The sequence below is a fragment of the Nannospalax galili genome, unplaced genomic scaffold (genome assembly GCF_000622305.1).
Source record: "Nannospalax galili isolate Female #2095 unplaced genomic scaffold, S.galili_v1.0 scaffold375, whole genome shotgun sequence".
NCBI lineage: Eukaryota > Metazoa > Chordata > Mammalia > Rodentia > Spalacidae > Nannospalax > Nannospalax galili.
In genome coordinates this window covers 1,238,782-1,253,657 of record NW_008337054.1, presented here as the reverse complement: position 1 = coordinate 1,253,657, position 14,876 = coordinate 1,238,782, and positions in this window count along the sequence as shown.

Genomic DNA, 14,876 nt, shown 5'->3' with positions numbered 1-14,876 from the left:
TATATATATATGTATATATATCCTTTCTAGTTTCCAGCACAGAGCTCCAAAACCCCTTGTCCATCCTTGAGCAATGGGGATTTTAGGAGAATATTTTGTTCTGACACTTGGTCTTTAACCCTGGCTCCTGAAACAGAGTTTCTAATCCTTGAGAATTTTCCAAATAATGGGAGCATCTTTTGTCTTAGTGAAACATTCATTGTAGATCTCCTGCACTCCAGGAGACCATTTTCTGGGGTTTTTTGGGGGGGGCGGTCATTTTGCATGAGAGGAAGTAGGAGTGCAGAAAAGGGAAGTGTCTGAAGTGTTTTGGCTTGTGACCCAGGTGGCATAGACTGTCTTGCTGCTCCTCCAAAGGGACTTGACCCAGACAACTGTGCATGGATTCTCACAGGGTGTCCTTCAGAATGAGGTAGGGTACTAAGATCACGGGGCTGACTTGTTCTAGCTAGACCGAGAAGGCTCTTAGAGAGTTATTTCTTAGACACATTGAAAAACTACAAAATCTACATAGCATTATCTATTACATGTTAAGTAGTTAGCTCTGGGTGTGCATGTGATCGCAGAGATGTACAGGAGACTAATTGGGCCGTTATGCACATCTTTCAGGGATGATGCCAGATGGGCAGTCAAAGGAAGTTAAGCAAGGGTGTTACAGTCAGCTGGCTGGGGTTCTTTTGCTCTGCCCAGATGGAACTTGTAAATAGGAAGGGGGAGATCTTCAAATGCCAATCTGGTAGCTTTCTTTTCCCTCAGTGTTCAGCAGTAGCGAGTGGCAGCAGCAGGCAAGCCAGAGCGGCTGTAAGCAGAGCCCTCTGGAGCTCCAGGCCTTGGATGTTGAGACCCGTAGTTTCACAAGCCTTACAGATCTTATCCAGGCCTACAAAGTCAGGCTTCCTTAGCCCTTAACGCCAACCAGTGTTACAGCTCTTGGCTTGGACTTCTGAAAGCCTTGGTCCTAAAGACCTGACACGACCCTTTTAATTCTTCCAAGGCCTGCAGTTTCTCCTCTCAAGCTCTTTACAGCCCTTTCCTCTTCTTCATTCTCAGTTGTCTGCCATCTCTTCACTCTTGCTACCTTCTTCCTGCCCTGGCTACTCTTCAACTGCTCAGCCACTTCGTTAGCTGTCCAGTACCCAGATGCCCTGCCATTTCTAAGCTCAGCCTATTAACTGCCCAGCTGACACAGCCACTGTCCCTCAGCTGCCTCTGCCACCACTACCCTGCTGACTCTGCTAATTTTTTTCTTCATGTTGCCAATTTAGCCCACACTACTGAAAGTAGGTGCACAAAGATTACTGGAGAGATGCTTTTTATTGGCCTTAGTGTTATAGGAAGAGTGTCTCCTAGCCCACATAACAAGTGAGCTTGAATAGCCTGCTTATATAGCCAAATAAAGGATGTTTGAAACAGTCATGGTGCACCTCACATGCAAATAAATGTTTGTGCTTACACCAATCACAGCACACCTCACATACCAAGGGAACTGTGTTTAGACCAATCACAGCCTTGCCTCTTTAGCTCTAGCCTCAGGTCCCTCTGCAAGGTTACCAAGGGAAGTGTTCCCCTTCTGGCCTAGATGGAAATGGATACAGGGTCATCTAGAGCTGTCAAGGCTAAGACTTCACTTTGAGGAACCAGGGCAAATAGCTGTGATCGTTGTGTAATTTTCTCAAGACATTCATGGAATTTCAAAACTGCCTTTGTGTTGACATGAAGATAGCCTGCCTGGCTATTTACCTGGCCATCCTTTTGCTCAAGGTAGCCAGGGCAACAAGGGAGAATCCAATAGCTGATAATCAGGGAGTCAAATTGCCCCATCCTCATACTTGCTTATTTAAAGGAAAAGAAACATCAGAAGGTGTGCTTACAATAAGGTCTTTAAAAACTTATTAACCCTAACAGCGATTTTAACAGATTTTAACTCTGCTTAATACCTGTCTAGTACCCCTGAGAGCTGAGTCTCCTTCCTCTGTCTCAAGGGGACAAAGGCTGTGCTGGTCAGACACACTGACCTTGATGCTAGAATCGCTCCAAGAGTGAGTCTGTTTCGTTTCTCACTAGGTGATCTTGGTTGAGTCTGTACCCTTCCAATTTCCAGCTGGGTTACTAACAGTAAATTACATTGTAATTCTGAGAGTTGATGTAATAATGTTTAGAGGAGAGTATGCTTAACACATAGCTTAATAAATATAATAATATAAATGATTAGTCTTGTTATGAGCTAGGATACAGGGTTAGCAGAAGCAAAAAAAAAATATTTTTGAAACTCTTCTAACAAATATGTGTCCCTCGAGGAGACTTGAGAGACCAGGAGACTCATCTGATTGGATTAGAGAATCTTGCTGGGGGAGGTCCCTTTCAATCCCATTAAAGAGAGTTTCTTTTGGTCTCTCAGCTGTACTGTTGAAATTCAATAAGTTGAAATAAAAATGTATGTTCCTTTCCTTAAACTGAAATTTTGCAATAACTGATGATTGTAAAAGTAATCAGTTTTATATATAACATAATTACTAAGCATTTCAAATAGTTAAATGGAGAAAGAAGGACATTTATTTTTTAAAATGAGTGTTAGCTAGTTTATGTTAGGAAGAACATAATTTTATTTTTGTTTCAACAGATTTATAAAAATTAAAATATAGATACAAGTAGACTAAATAGCTACACTGTTCAGTACAGTAATCACTAGCCTCACAGGACTATTGAAAACTATGAGGCCCATGTGAATTGAGAAGTGACATGGTTATAAAATTCATGCTGTAGTTTAAAGATCTAATCAGAAACATTTTTAAAGTCTCATTAATGACTTTCTTTTGATTGTTAAAATGGCTTTTTTTTGGTATATTGGACATTTCTAAAGTTAATTTTGTTCATTTCTCTCTACTTTTTAATATGGCCATTAGACTATTTTTAAATTGATTGTGTAAATACATAAAATCATGCATGTGCTTATGATGTAAAGGTAGAAGGGACTGTCTAGGGAACAAAGGAGACTAATGGTGGGGGAGCAAAGGCAGAAGGAGCTGTGAGTGAGATACCTGTGTCTCATTCAACATTTATCCTTCCATGGTTGGTCCCTTGTACTGAGAATGCTCGGATCAGATCAGCAGACCTTAGAACTCCTAGAGTGGGCTAAGATTTGTGGAGACATCATGGCGGAGCTGGGTGAGTATCCTTTGTCACCCCCCTGCTCTGTGCTCTGTGCCCTGGTAGCTGGACCTCATTCCACATGCTCTAGGTACCTGGCTGTTCTTTGTGCCATGGCCTTTCCTGCTTTACACCTCACTCCTCTTCCTCCTCTTCTCTCACATCCAGGAGGAACCCAACACTCTGATGTGCACATCCAGAAGTACACAGAGTCGTCTTCAAACCTCCCCCAAAAAGCTGGCTCCCTCAGCAGGGTGGCCTGGATGTCTGCATTCCTTACAAAAGCAGCAGAGTCCTTAGTCTTGGGCTCCAGGGTTAGTATTTTTAAAGAAATACTCCAGAAAAAATCAGATCTCAATCAATTTCTGCCTTCCTTTCCCTCTTCCTCTTCTCTCTCCCAACATGAAGAAATTCCATGACCTCTCCAGTTCCCATGTCAGCCTGTCACAGCACAGCATTATAAAGGAAGTGGCTTTATACCTGACCCCACCCCACACTGTTACAATTTAGTCCTTGTCTATCGTTCTCACTATGGAGAAAAGCTGACTACCTCAACAAGCCATGGCCACTCATATTTTACCTGGGTAATAAAATAATCTTTCTTTTTCCGTAGCAAATAAATACAATTCCTTAATGTTTCTTCCGGCCTTCTGTTTGTTTCTGCCTTGTCATTGTTCTAACTAGGTTTTAAGGCAGTGGATTATTTCGCGTACTCTCAGGCTCTTATTTTTTAAAACTTGTTAATGTTGATCTTTTTGGAGCCCTCACCTTAAAGTCCGTGATGTTCCATTAAATAAATGAAAGCAACACTTGAAAGTGTGATGCAGTGTGAACAAAGAACCCTTGTTTCCATCTTCTTCACCTTTAATTATTTATCTTCTCACAGCATCCCCGGTCCGAGGAACAAGACTGCCTTATTGATCCAAATTCAACTTGCAGGCTGCCACCCTCCCACAGCCCCAGCTTTCTGTCACTCTTTCGGTTTCTGTTATCCTGCGGTTTTAAATCTCAAATAGATTCTATTCTATTTGTCTTAAAATTGACAAAAAAAAAATTAAGAGATTTTTCAGGTTGTAAGTGAAAGAGCATAAAATGGGAGCTCTGGTCTTTTTTGTCTTTTAGCTTCTGTTATCCTCCAAAGTGAAAAATGCACCTGCTGCTTACACCATAATTCCTTTGGCAGCAGTTTCTTGGTCAGAATCAAATTTTCTTTGCCTTCAAAATAGCAAATACATCAAGACTGTTGTTTCATTCTACAGACTGAATTATGAAATACTGTAGCATTTCCTAGCCTGAAGATTTCTTAACATTTGTAGGTTCTGGTTCCCGAGCACTGCCGCTTCCTAGGATCTCACATAGAGAAACATAACGGGCGTGTGAATTTAAAGTCCAAAGAAGACATTTTCAGACATTGTTTCTATTTTTAGCATGTTTATATGTAAGGCTAATGTGAGGTGAAGTTCACATCATACAGTGTGTTACTGTGACTCAAAACATAACTAGTATTTAAAATAAGTTTTTCATTTGATAAGAGTCCTTCAATCAAAAGGTAACTTGCAGAAATACTAAAATCATACATAAAAGAAAATTTTTAAAAAATGGGAAAGAAATGAAAGCCAAGACTGTAAATAAATCTTTTAATGGCCTTTATTACTGATTCTAAAAATGATGCACTTCCTTTATAGAAAATGTGGGTAGGACATGAAGAAGAAAATATATTGCTTTCCTTTTAGTTTTATACTTTTATTTAGGTACCATTTGTAATGTCTGCACATGCTTCTTGCTCCTATTCCTCCATTTCGTGAAAACCTGGCCTCTTGCAGTTCTACATAAATGCCACGTGCTCTCAGTACTCAATGGAGATGCTATCTGGCTTTCTTTTCATTCTCTTACCATTAGTACTCTTTCCCTGAAGCAATTATTCTGGTTGTCTAGGTGGATCTTCTGCACCAGCTTCTGATTCTCCTCATATACCTATTGATTTTTCTGAACCCACATTAGAGAGCAGGGCTCAGCATTCATAGCTGACAGGGACTCTGGAAGTCTTGTGGTTGTTCACTTCCCCCAGCTGGATCACAGGCCCTCTGCCAGCATTCCCATTGCCTTTCAAAACAGATGGAATCTGGACCCAGGTCTCAGGCTATGGTCAGTATTCTGACCCGCCAGCTTCCCTGGAACTGTGATACAAAGTTTGGAAATCCTTAATTTGGTGCAGAAGGTGAGAGAGAGCAGGATCAACCCATTTAAGCTATTAATTTATCACCATGACCCTCTCCCACAGGTATGAGCCTATAAGAGACCCAGAAATGCCAAAAGCCATCAGGGTGCCATAAATGGACACATGCCCGTCAGATCTACTTTGTAAAAGAAAACTGTGAAGTTTGGCTACTGTGTGGAGGAGAGAGCTTGAACTCAGCCTCACGTACTCTCTGATCATGCTGTCTTTGTATGCAGCACACTTAACTGACTGGACCAGAAACTCAAAAGAAAAAAGTCTGTTTGCCAGGAAGACCTTTACAATTTGACCTCTAGTAAGGTTATACCAAGAACTCCCACCAGTAAAGCCACAGACTCTGAACAATCGTGTCAACATTACTAAGCTTCATGTCACAAGGGAAGCAAAATAGAAATTTTAGTTACATGACAAATAATTTTATCGAAATGGCAGCAAACACCCAGGAGACAGTTTTCAGCTAGATTTTTGCCAATTGTATAAAAGCTGTATGTTCCAAACTTTACCCTCACCCTACATCTGTCCTCTCTGAAGAACTCTTGTGCCATCTTTGGTCATATTGTCAGCCTAAATCTATGCCTCCCTTGCTCTCTGTTCTCATTCTGATCTTAGCTCTTGAAGAAGCTGGCAGACACAGAGCATGGGTTAGCAGCCCGAATATTTGTTTTCCATGATGGCTCCACCTTTCCAACCTGCTTGACATTGGTAAGTTACCTGGTCTTCTTAAACACCCCACCTCCATGTTAATGACAGCATTCAAGGTATGGGCAACACTACCAGAGTTCCAGGAGTAGAGGCCCAATTAGAGATAGGGTGAGTATGATCCAGTTTTTAACTATAGCCTTTAGAAGTGTGAGATGCCAGGAGTTTCTTTCATGTGCAATGCCCTGCATGGGTGCTGAGAGGACAGAAAACCTCTAGTGGAACCAAAGCTCGCTGTGATAACAGTGGAAACCTGAATAGAATTGAAATGAAAGTCCCTTTGCAGAAACAGTACTCTTGGAGACAATGCTAAAGCTTAATCCTAAATTTTCTCTGTACCCCAGGAGGGGGTCAGAACAGCAGCAAATTCCCTGAACTCTGAAAGTCATTTTAATCCCCTTCTGAAAAGTATTTAAGTTTGCTCCACTCCCTTGCCCAGGCTCCTCTCCTAGGTACCTAAGCATTCAAGGATTTCTTCTAGTTCTGAAGATTTCAGGAACAGGCTATTGGCCTTTGCCACCAGAGAAGTGCCAGTAACCCTCAAAATTAGAAATTCAAGCTCAGCTCACCAAGTCCGATGTCTCACCATTACTAACAAGAAAGTTTCCAACACAAGTGACCCTGGGAATTGCATCAAGCAAGGGTCTGTGAAAGGACTGAAAGGCTTCCTTACTTTGACTTCTGGTTTTCATTGATTGTATGAAAATTAAACTCAACGACATGTTCCAGAACATTATAGAAAGGTAACCAAGAATTAACTTATGTCATATTAATCTATGGCTTTTACTAATGGCCTTTCTCCTACTTCTTTGACTCCAAGAAAGATTTTTCTTCAGCATCCTGTGCTATCAATTTGGGACTCAGCTACCGGGTTGAAATCCAATTCTAAAAAAGATACCAAAGTTTCAAAAAAGATAATAATAAAAAAATTCTTAAAAAGCTGGGTGTGGTCATGTACACCTTTGATCCCAGGACTTGGGAGTCAAAGGCTGGTGAATCTCTGTGAGATGGAGGCCAGTTTGTTCTACATGGTGAGTTCTGGGCCAGCTGGGGCTAGAGGGAGACTCTGTCTCAAAAAATATATGTTTCATGTTTTCCCTGACAAATTTGAGAGTTTGTTAAATTCACATATTGTGATAGGCGACTTCAGGGAAGTAGACTTCTGCTCCTCTGCAGTGAGCAGTGGACAGGATGCAGCTGTAGGAAAAGCTATAACATGGAACCTTCCCTGCTGGGCCTGAGGGCCAGTCTGAATGGGGAGGCTGTTTTATGCTGGATTCTGAATAAAAATCACCAACACCACTTAATTGAAAGCAGCAAGGTAAAGTTTTATTATGGCCGGCCGACCGGGCTATCTATGTCGGGAATAGAAGCAGCCTCGAACACCAGTCAGCCAGAATATTTATAGGAATACAGAAAGCAGAACAAGTGGGCCAATCAGGTTTATACAATACAGCAAAATTTGAACATAGGAAACTTCAAATTTACCAATCAACTATCGGTCATTGTGCAGACATGGGCTTGGGTAAGGGAGCAGGTTTAGACAAGTGGCCTAGATTACAATATCCTGTGGCATGCGGTCAGGCCCTTTCTCAGAATTCAAAGTTGCTTCTCCCTTCTAGGTATCTTTCATAAGTAGAGTAAAAGGCACTTCTCCTGAAATGGCAGCTTTGGGCAAAATATAGTAACTTACTTAGGCTTAGTTTAGCTGAGCTAGTTCAGAGGCCTCTGGTTGGATTGTGTGATGTGGGCATTTTCAGATTTTCCCTTCATAAAGCACATTCATATTGTGATTAAGACTCCTATACTTCCTGGTTGCTCCAGTCGTAAAAGCCTGAAAATGTAAATGAGGGGAAGGAAGCACAGGCCAACTATGGTTGCAAGGGTTTGCCTCACAGAGAAAAGAAGGACATAGCCATTGGTCCATAGGCCTAAGGAGACACAAAGGTCCCTGATCCAGAAACTCTGTAGATAGAGAAAAATAATCGGAGCCTTCCTACTCAGGTAAGGACTGAGGTCCTAGCTTACCTGGGTGTGCTAGCAGCCAGGGCCACCCCAGCAGCTTAGGGACACAGGAGAGGCTCAAGCCTTACTTAAAGGTCTGGGCCAGCAGCTACCCTGTTTCCCTCCTAGATAACAGTGGACACTGTACCAATAGGAAACTGCAGGGAAAATGGGGTGGGGACAAGAAATCCCAGCTGTGTAAAATGGAGTTCAGCTGATTGGTTAAGTCCAAACTAATGGGAAAAAAACTGACAGGGATTGTGATAATTCCTCTCAGGATAACTAAGACATGTTGTATAATGTATAATGATACACTTGACTTCATATGCATATCTAACTTGTTTGGTGGTTTTCACACATCTTAGAAAATTAAATGTTTCCTTTCACATTCAGGAACACTGTTAGAACTTGGGGGGAGGGGCATGTTGTGATATGATGGAGGTGCCTCAAACACATTCTTTATGTGCCATCTTCCCTCTCCCCTAGCCATGGCAGACACAGAACATTTTGGCCAACAGTCTTTTACAGATGAGAAAAGACAGGTGACCTAGCGCCAGACTGGAGGAACTCGGCCAGGGGAGGCAGCAACCACTCCAGCAGAAAGCACAGGTGCCCAGAGGACTGTGGGTTAAGACATCTGCAGAAACAGTGCAAAGACAGCTGGAGTAAGAGGACATGTACTTTGGGTTACTAGAGATTCCAGGGGGTCAGTCTGCAAAGTCTCTGTTCTCAGCAGAGCTCTGGCAATTTAGGCTGCAAGAGATGCTAGGCTCCATGGTGTTTCTACCTGGAAACTGCTGGAGCTGCAAAGCTAGCTATGCGGCTTTCAGAACCAGCATTGCCTACCGGAGCTGGCTCTCATAAAGGTCTGTTTTGATCCCAGGACTGAACATACAGAGGAAACCAAAATGAACCGGGTGGCTGCTATGAGCCCAAGCCCAGGGACCAGGACTTGCAGGGCAATGTGAGGAGCCACAGGTGGGGGAAGGCACAGGAGACCTGGCTCAGCTACTAACTGACTGCAGAACTGGGTTGTTCTTCCGCCTGAGCCTCCACTCCAGCCCCACCTTGCTGTGCCCTTGTGGTGCCCTCTGCTTAATACTGCCTCTGCTCAACCTAGGAGTGCTGGGCCAGTTCTTATCCAGGGCACCTTTAGATTGCCCTTGACCTCATTCAGATGGCCTGAAGTGGCCAACAGAATGTTCTGTACACAGCAGAGGTGGTAATCAGTCAAGCCAACCAAGATGCCTCTTCCTGACTCTGCTGGGGAATTGTCAGTGAGCTGCACAAGAGGAAGGAAGCAGACATGTGGGCCACAGGACCTTGACACAGACCCTGAGACAGCCATCATTCCCTCCTGCTCAGGCAGGGTCCATTAACATTCAGCCCACATGGAGGCCACTGTTGGCAAAGGCTGTAGTGATCACCAAATGTTCTATTTGCTCTTCTACACATCTACAAGCCCAGCCCTGTCACCAGTTCTAATGGGCTCTAAGAAGGTTCTGTGTGTCACTGGGTAGAAACAGAGACAAGCCCATGAGTGGGCCTCATTCTCTCCTTCTGTGCCTCAGTATCCAGGGCCATTCCAATATTCCAGAGCTAAGTGACAGTGGCAGTCAGCATCTCACTAACCACCACTCCAGTTCACAGTAAATAAGTATGTGTGCAGGAAACCTTTGCAGCTTCAGGGTTGTTTAGTGACACAGCTTGTCCTGAGACACCCTAAAACTCTGTCCCTTCTTCTCAATCCAAACTGAGAGAATTTCCTTATCCTCAAAGTATAAGCCACCCACCCATAGATATGAGATGACAGTCACAACAATGCAGAGGGAACATTTGACCAAAATGCAGTCTGCCTCCGTCTTCACATCGCCTCCTCCTTGCCGTGTCTAAGACTACATACAATTATATTTAGGGTCTACCAGACAATCCCGAATAAACTCCTTCTGAAGAGCCTTAATTTAATCATATCTTTTTGTCACATAAAGAAATTTTCACAGGCTTTAGAGATTAGAACATCAGGATTAGTTGAAGGGCAGGTGCACCATTCTAGCAGAAAATGCAGTTCGCATCCCATAATATTTGTTAAACAGATCAGAAAATTGTAAGCAAATGAATGACTCCTTGAAGGCTTGACCTCATCTGTGGAGTCTGGCTGATCCTGCTTCAGGTTCACTGTCTATTCTGGTTTGCTGGATCTGATTCCAAACCCAGACTTCTCATCATACAATAAATTTAGGGATTCCTCAGTTACCCCCCCCCACACACACACACATTTATCTACCATCCCCCTCCTCAGTATAATTACTGCCCTGCTCTTGGGCCCCAGCTCACTCTCTGGCGCAGAATTAAATGTTCCTTAAGTAAATAGGTGACTTCGTCCTAAATTAGCAACAGGAAATGGAAAAAATATTGAATTACTGCAGTACACATCCCCTGTGAACTTCCCTGGATTAGAAAACACTACATTTGGTTGGTCGTCATTTAAGAAAGTGCTTCTACATATCAAGGAAAAGGTGCGCTTGCCCTGATCTATGGCTGAAGCAGGGGTAACACAGCCTTCTTCTTCATTGTCATGTGGCCAGCTGCAATTGAGAGACAATCCCCATGGGGTCTGAGGCCTTGCTCCTGATGAGGGGAGGAATAATCAACATTGGTGAGATTTCTGTCTTTCCAGTCAGTCAGCAGGACCTCCGGCTGGGCTCAGAGTGTAGCTCACCAAATGGAAGGAAGGATGAGATCCAGGTGCTGCCCCACACAGATCAACACTCTAATTAGTCACATTCAAGAGTCAGGGTAACAGAGCAGAGAGGCCAGCTATGGAAATCAGTGTGCTGGGAACAAAGGACATAGGCACTGAGTTAACCTGGCAGGTGAATCCGAAATAGTCTTTCTCTCATAGGTGAATCTCACACAATCCATCTTCCCCTTGTAGATGAAGTGATAGCTTTGCTCCTTTCAGGGGCTTTGGCCAATCTCAGCCTCTACATTCCTAGGCGAGCTGGTGCCTGGCTGTCGTTAATGTTGAGAATTCTCGGGCCATAGAAGAACAAAGAGAGTTCTCTTGTACCAGCTCTCAGATTCTGTTTGCTGTAGACTCTCACCATCACCGAAACACCGTGGCACAGCACATGGAGAACGATAAGCATTGGGAGCCCCCTCCTCCTAGCAATCTTCAGTGAAGAACACAATCCCTGAAAGTGAAGGGCTGGCATGACAGCCCTGCCTGCACCCTCCTTATCCAGACAGACATGACATAAATACACATTTGCTACTGATGTCCAGGCTCCCCGAGGAGCCCTAGGTTTACAGATCAAAGCTGAGGCCAGCACTCCTGCCGGCAGGGGAGCCAGAACCACTGGGAAGGAAACACAGCAAAATGACCTTTTAGCAAGGAGCAGCTGGAGAGAAGCCTGGCTCACAGACCACAGGATGCTTCTGTTCCTGCACACTCTGACCTGGCCCTGAGACCCTGCCCCCTACTGACAGGGTTGAGCCATGAAAGCACCCGTGTTCATAACACAAGAGTGCACACCTCTCCTCAGGTCGTTCATGCTTCCCGTTTGGCGTTTCACACACACCCTCTCATTAAAGCTGCTGCACTTGCATTACAGCATGCTGCTTCTCCATTCACCCATCACAGCAGCAAGCCTCGAGCTGCCCAGAGGAAGAAGCGACCCCCGCCAAACATGTCTTCACCCTAGTCACGTGTGTTAGCCTGGCTTTTTAAAAATAAAGACACATACCCTTTGCATACAAATAGAAAACGACTGGAAAAGGGTATACCAAAATGTACACAGTGGTGCTGTGCCTGGGAACCAGGAGAGAGAAAACAGGCTTTTACTACATTTTTTGTTTCGCTAGAACTTTTTTTCTTTGAAATGATCCTACAACCCTTTTGCAGTAAAAGGAAATCAATGAAGACATTTTCTATTTTTAAAAAGGAGCAGAGTAAGTTCATTTTTGCTTCTTACTTTACTAGGGGAAAGCAGGAAAATCAGTCCAGCTCAAGGGGAGACCGGCGCAGCTGGCTGTGTGCACACACGTGCTTCTCAGAAGAGTGACGCACTCGAATGCACGAGAAGTGCGGAGAGAACAGTGCTGCTCAGGGTTTTGCTTCCATCTGCAAGCTCCTGCGGACTGAAGGCGCCATCTGCATTCTCCTGGCTGTGCATGAGAAACAGTCAACACCTCATCCGCCCACAGTTACGTAGTGGGGACCCGCCTGCCACCTGGGACTGGACTCCTTTTGGTGTATGCCAGGAATCTTCATGGAAAAGCTGCTGCATGGTATTTGAGTTACCAGAACCACACAACTAACAAAAATAAAGGTGATGAAGAACCGGCTTCAGTTCCCAGCACCCCCACAGCAGCTAACACTCATTCTTAACTCCAGTTCCAAGGGATCTGACACCTTCTTCTGACCCCCACAAGCACCAGGCACACATGTGATACACTTACATACATACATGCAGACAAAACACTCCTACACATAAAATAAAAATAAATAAAATTCTTTTAAAACTCAGACACAACAATGTATACATGAGAAAAGATATGGAAAAGCACATTCTGAAGAGACAAAATGATCCCCAAAAGCATATTTGTATGACCAGATGTTGAAATTATTAGACAGAAAATTAAAAATAACCCTGCCAATATATTAAAACTAATGGAAAACTTGTACAATCGCATAGATTGTTTCAGCAGAGAGACTACAGAGAAGTAAACCGAATCCACAGTAACAGGAATGAAAATTATCTTCAACAGAGCATCCAAAAGCTAGGAGACAGACCAAACGGCCTAATGTAAATCAAAGTGGAATTCTCCAGAGTAGAAAACAGAACAGAAGGGATAAAATACTTCAGGAAATGTGGCTACATGGCTGAGTTTTCTAAAATTAATGTTACACAATAACCACAGATCAAAAATCTTAGATAATATCCAGCAAAATTAATACAAACACCCACAACCATATATACACATATCTAGGGTTATCATTTTTTAACTTCTGAAAACCAAAGAAAAAAATTAAAATAAAATAAGCAAGCAGGGGCATTGCTGACAGAGGAACAGATTAAAGCCGCATGCAGATGTGTGACACTGTATCCACTAGGGTAACTGAATAGACTGGCCATATCAAGGGCTGGTAAAGATGGGAAGAGATGGAAACCTACAGTACTGTTGGAATAGAAAATGGAACAGCTACTCTGGAAATAGCTTCTTTTGTCATATATAAAGATAAATGGGTTCTTCCCCATATGGCCCAGCAATCCCATATCTAGATATTTGTCCCCCAAAATGAAAATGGGCATTCATACAAATGTTTGTCATAACTACACTGCAATTTCCAAAAATGACAAGCAACTCAAATATCCTTCAACAGGTAAATGAGTAAGCAAAATGTGTTGCATCCATGCAATGGAATTGCTCAGCTATGAAAAAAAGGAATAAACTATCGATGCATTCATTATACATGACTCTCCAAGTGTGCTAAGAGAGACCGGGCTCAACAGTCCATATGCTGTTTGATACCATTTGTATATTCCAGAAAATCCAAAGCTACAGTAAGGTACAACATCTCAGTGGTCACCAGGATTTGGTTAGGGGGGCTCAGATGGCAAAAGGATAATGTGAAGGATTTGGAGTGATAGAACAATTTTGATCCAAAAGCAACTGTTTTTACACAAAGCTGTATGTATTTAAATTTATGGAACTATGTCTTCAAGGGATTTATTTTATTGTATATTAAGATTTTTTTAATGTTAAAAAAAAAGGGGGGGTGGCTGGAGAGATGGCTCAGCAGTTGGGAGCAGTGGCTGCTCTTGCAGAGGGCCCAGGTTCAATTTCCAGCACCCACATGGCAGCAAACAACTGACCGTAACTCCAGTTCCAGGGGATCCAACGCCCTCTGCTGACCTCCGTGGGCATTGCACTACATGAGTGCACTTACATGCAGGCAATACACTCATACACAAAAAATACAAATAATAAATTTTTAAAACTTGTTGTAAACCAATGAGTTAGCTAATTAAAAAGAGAATAGGAACCAATAAATCTATCCACATATTGAACTGGCATTTTGATTTTGTATATTATTTTGTGAATTTGCTTAGGGTGTACAGGTACATTCTCAGGGAACTGTCAGATCAGCTTCTGAGATGGCAGACTGAGGCTAGACCCTAGAATAGTAAATGTACTGAGGTAGAGAATTCCCTCTGGAGCCCCCCCTCCAAGACAGTCTTAAACAGTGTTCATGGCAGCTGTCAACCCTCTGTGTGCCTGTGATAGAGCATATTTAAAATGTCAGGAATAAAAATGAGCAATGTAAGTGGGGCAGCCAGGAAGACCAAAAGCTCAAAAGTAGCAAATCCTGTGTTTAGTTGAAGTGAAGAATGAGTAAACAGAACAGAGGGAAATGGATTAGAAAGTTAGGTTAGAATCTACTGAGCTCCAGCATATAGATTTAGATGGCAGTTGTAGATACTCCTAATGGTACAATTAACTACAACTCTAACAATTTCTCTCTCCTTGACTTTTAGTTTGGTAGTGATAGGAAGTAATGGAATTCAAAGTACACATTTACTTACTTGTGATGGCGATATTAAATTTTAAGTGATTAAATCATTAAAAAAATAAATTTTTTAAATTTTTGTTTTGTTTTGTTTTTTAATCATTATTTTTTTAATTTTTTTTTCATAAATTGCAGACAGATTAATTAAAACCAAGAAAGTTGTACCCTAGCTAATGAGCTTGCTCTTCTGTGATCTATGGATTAATTAATTCGAGT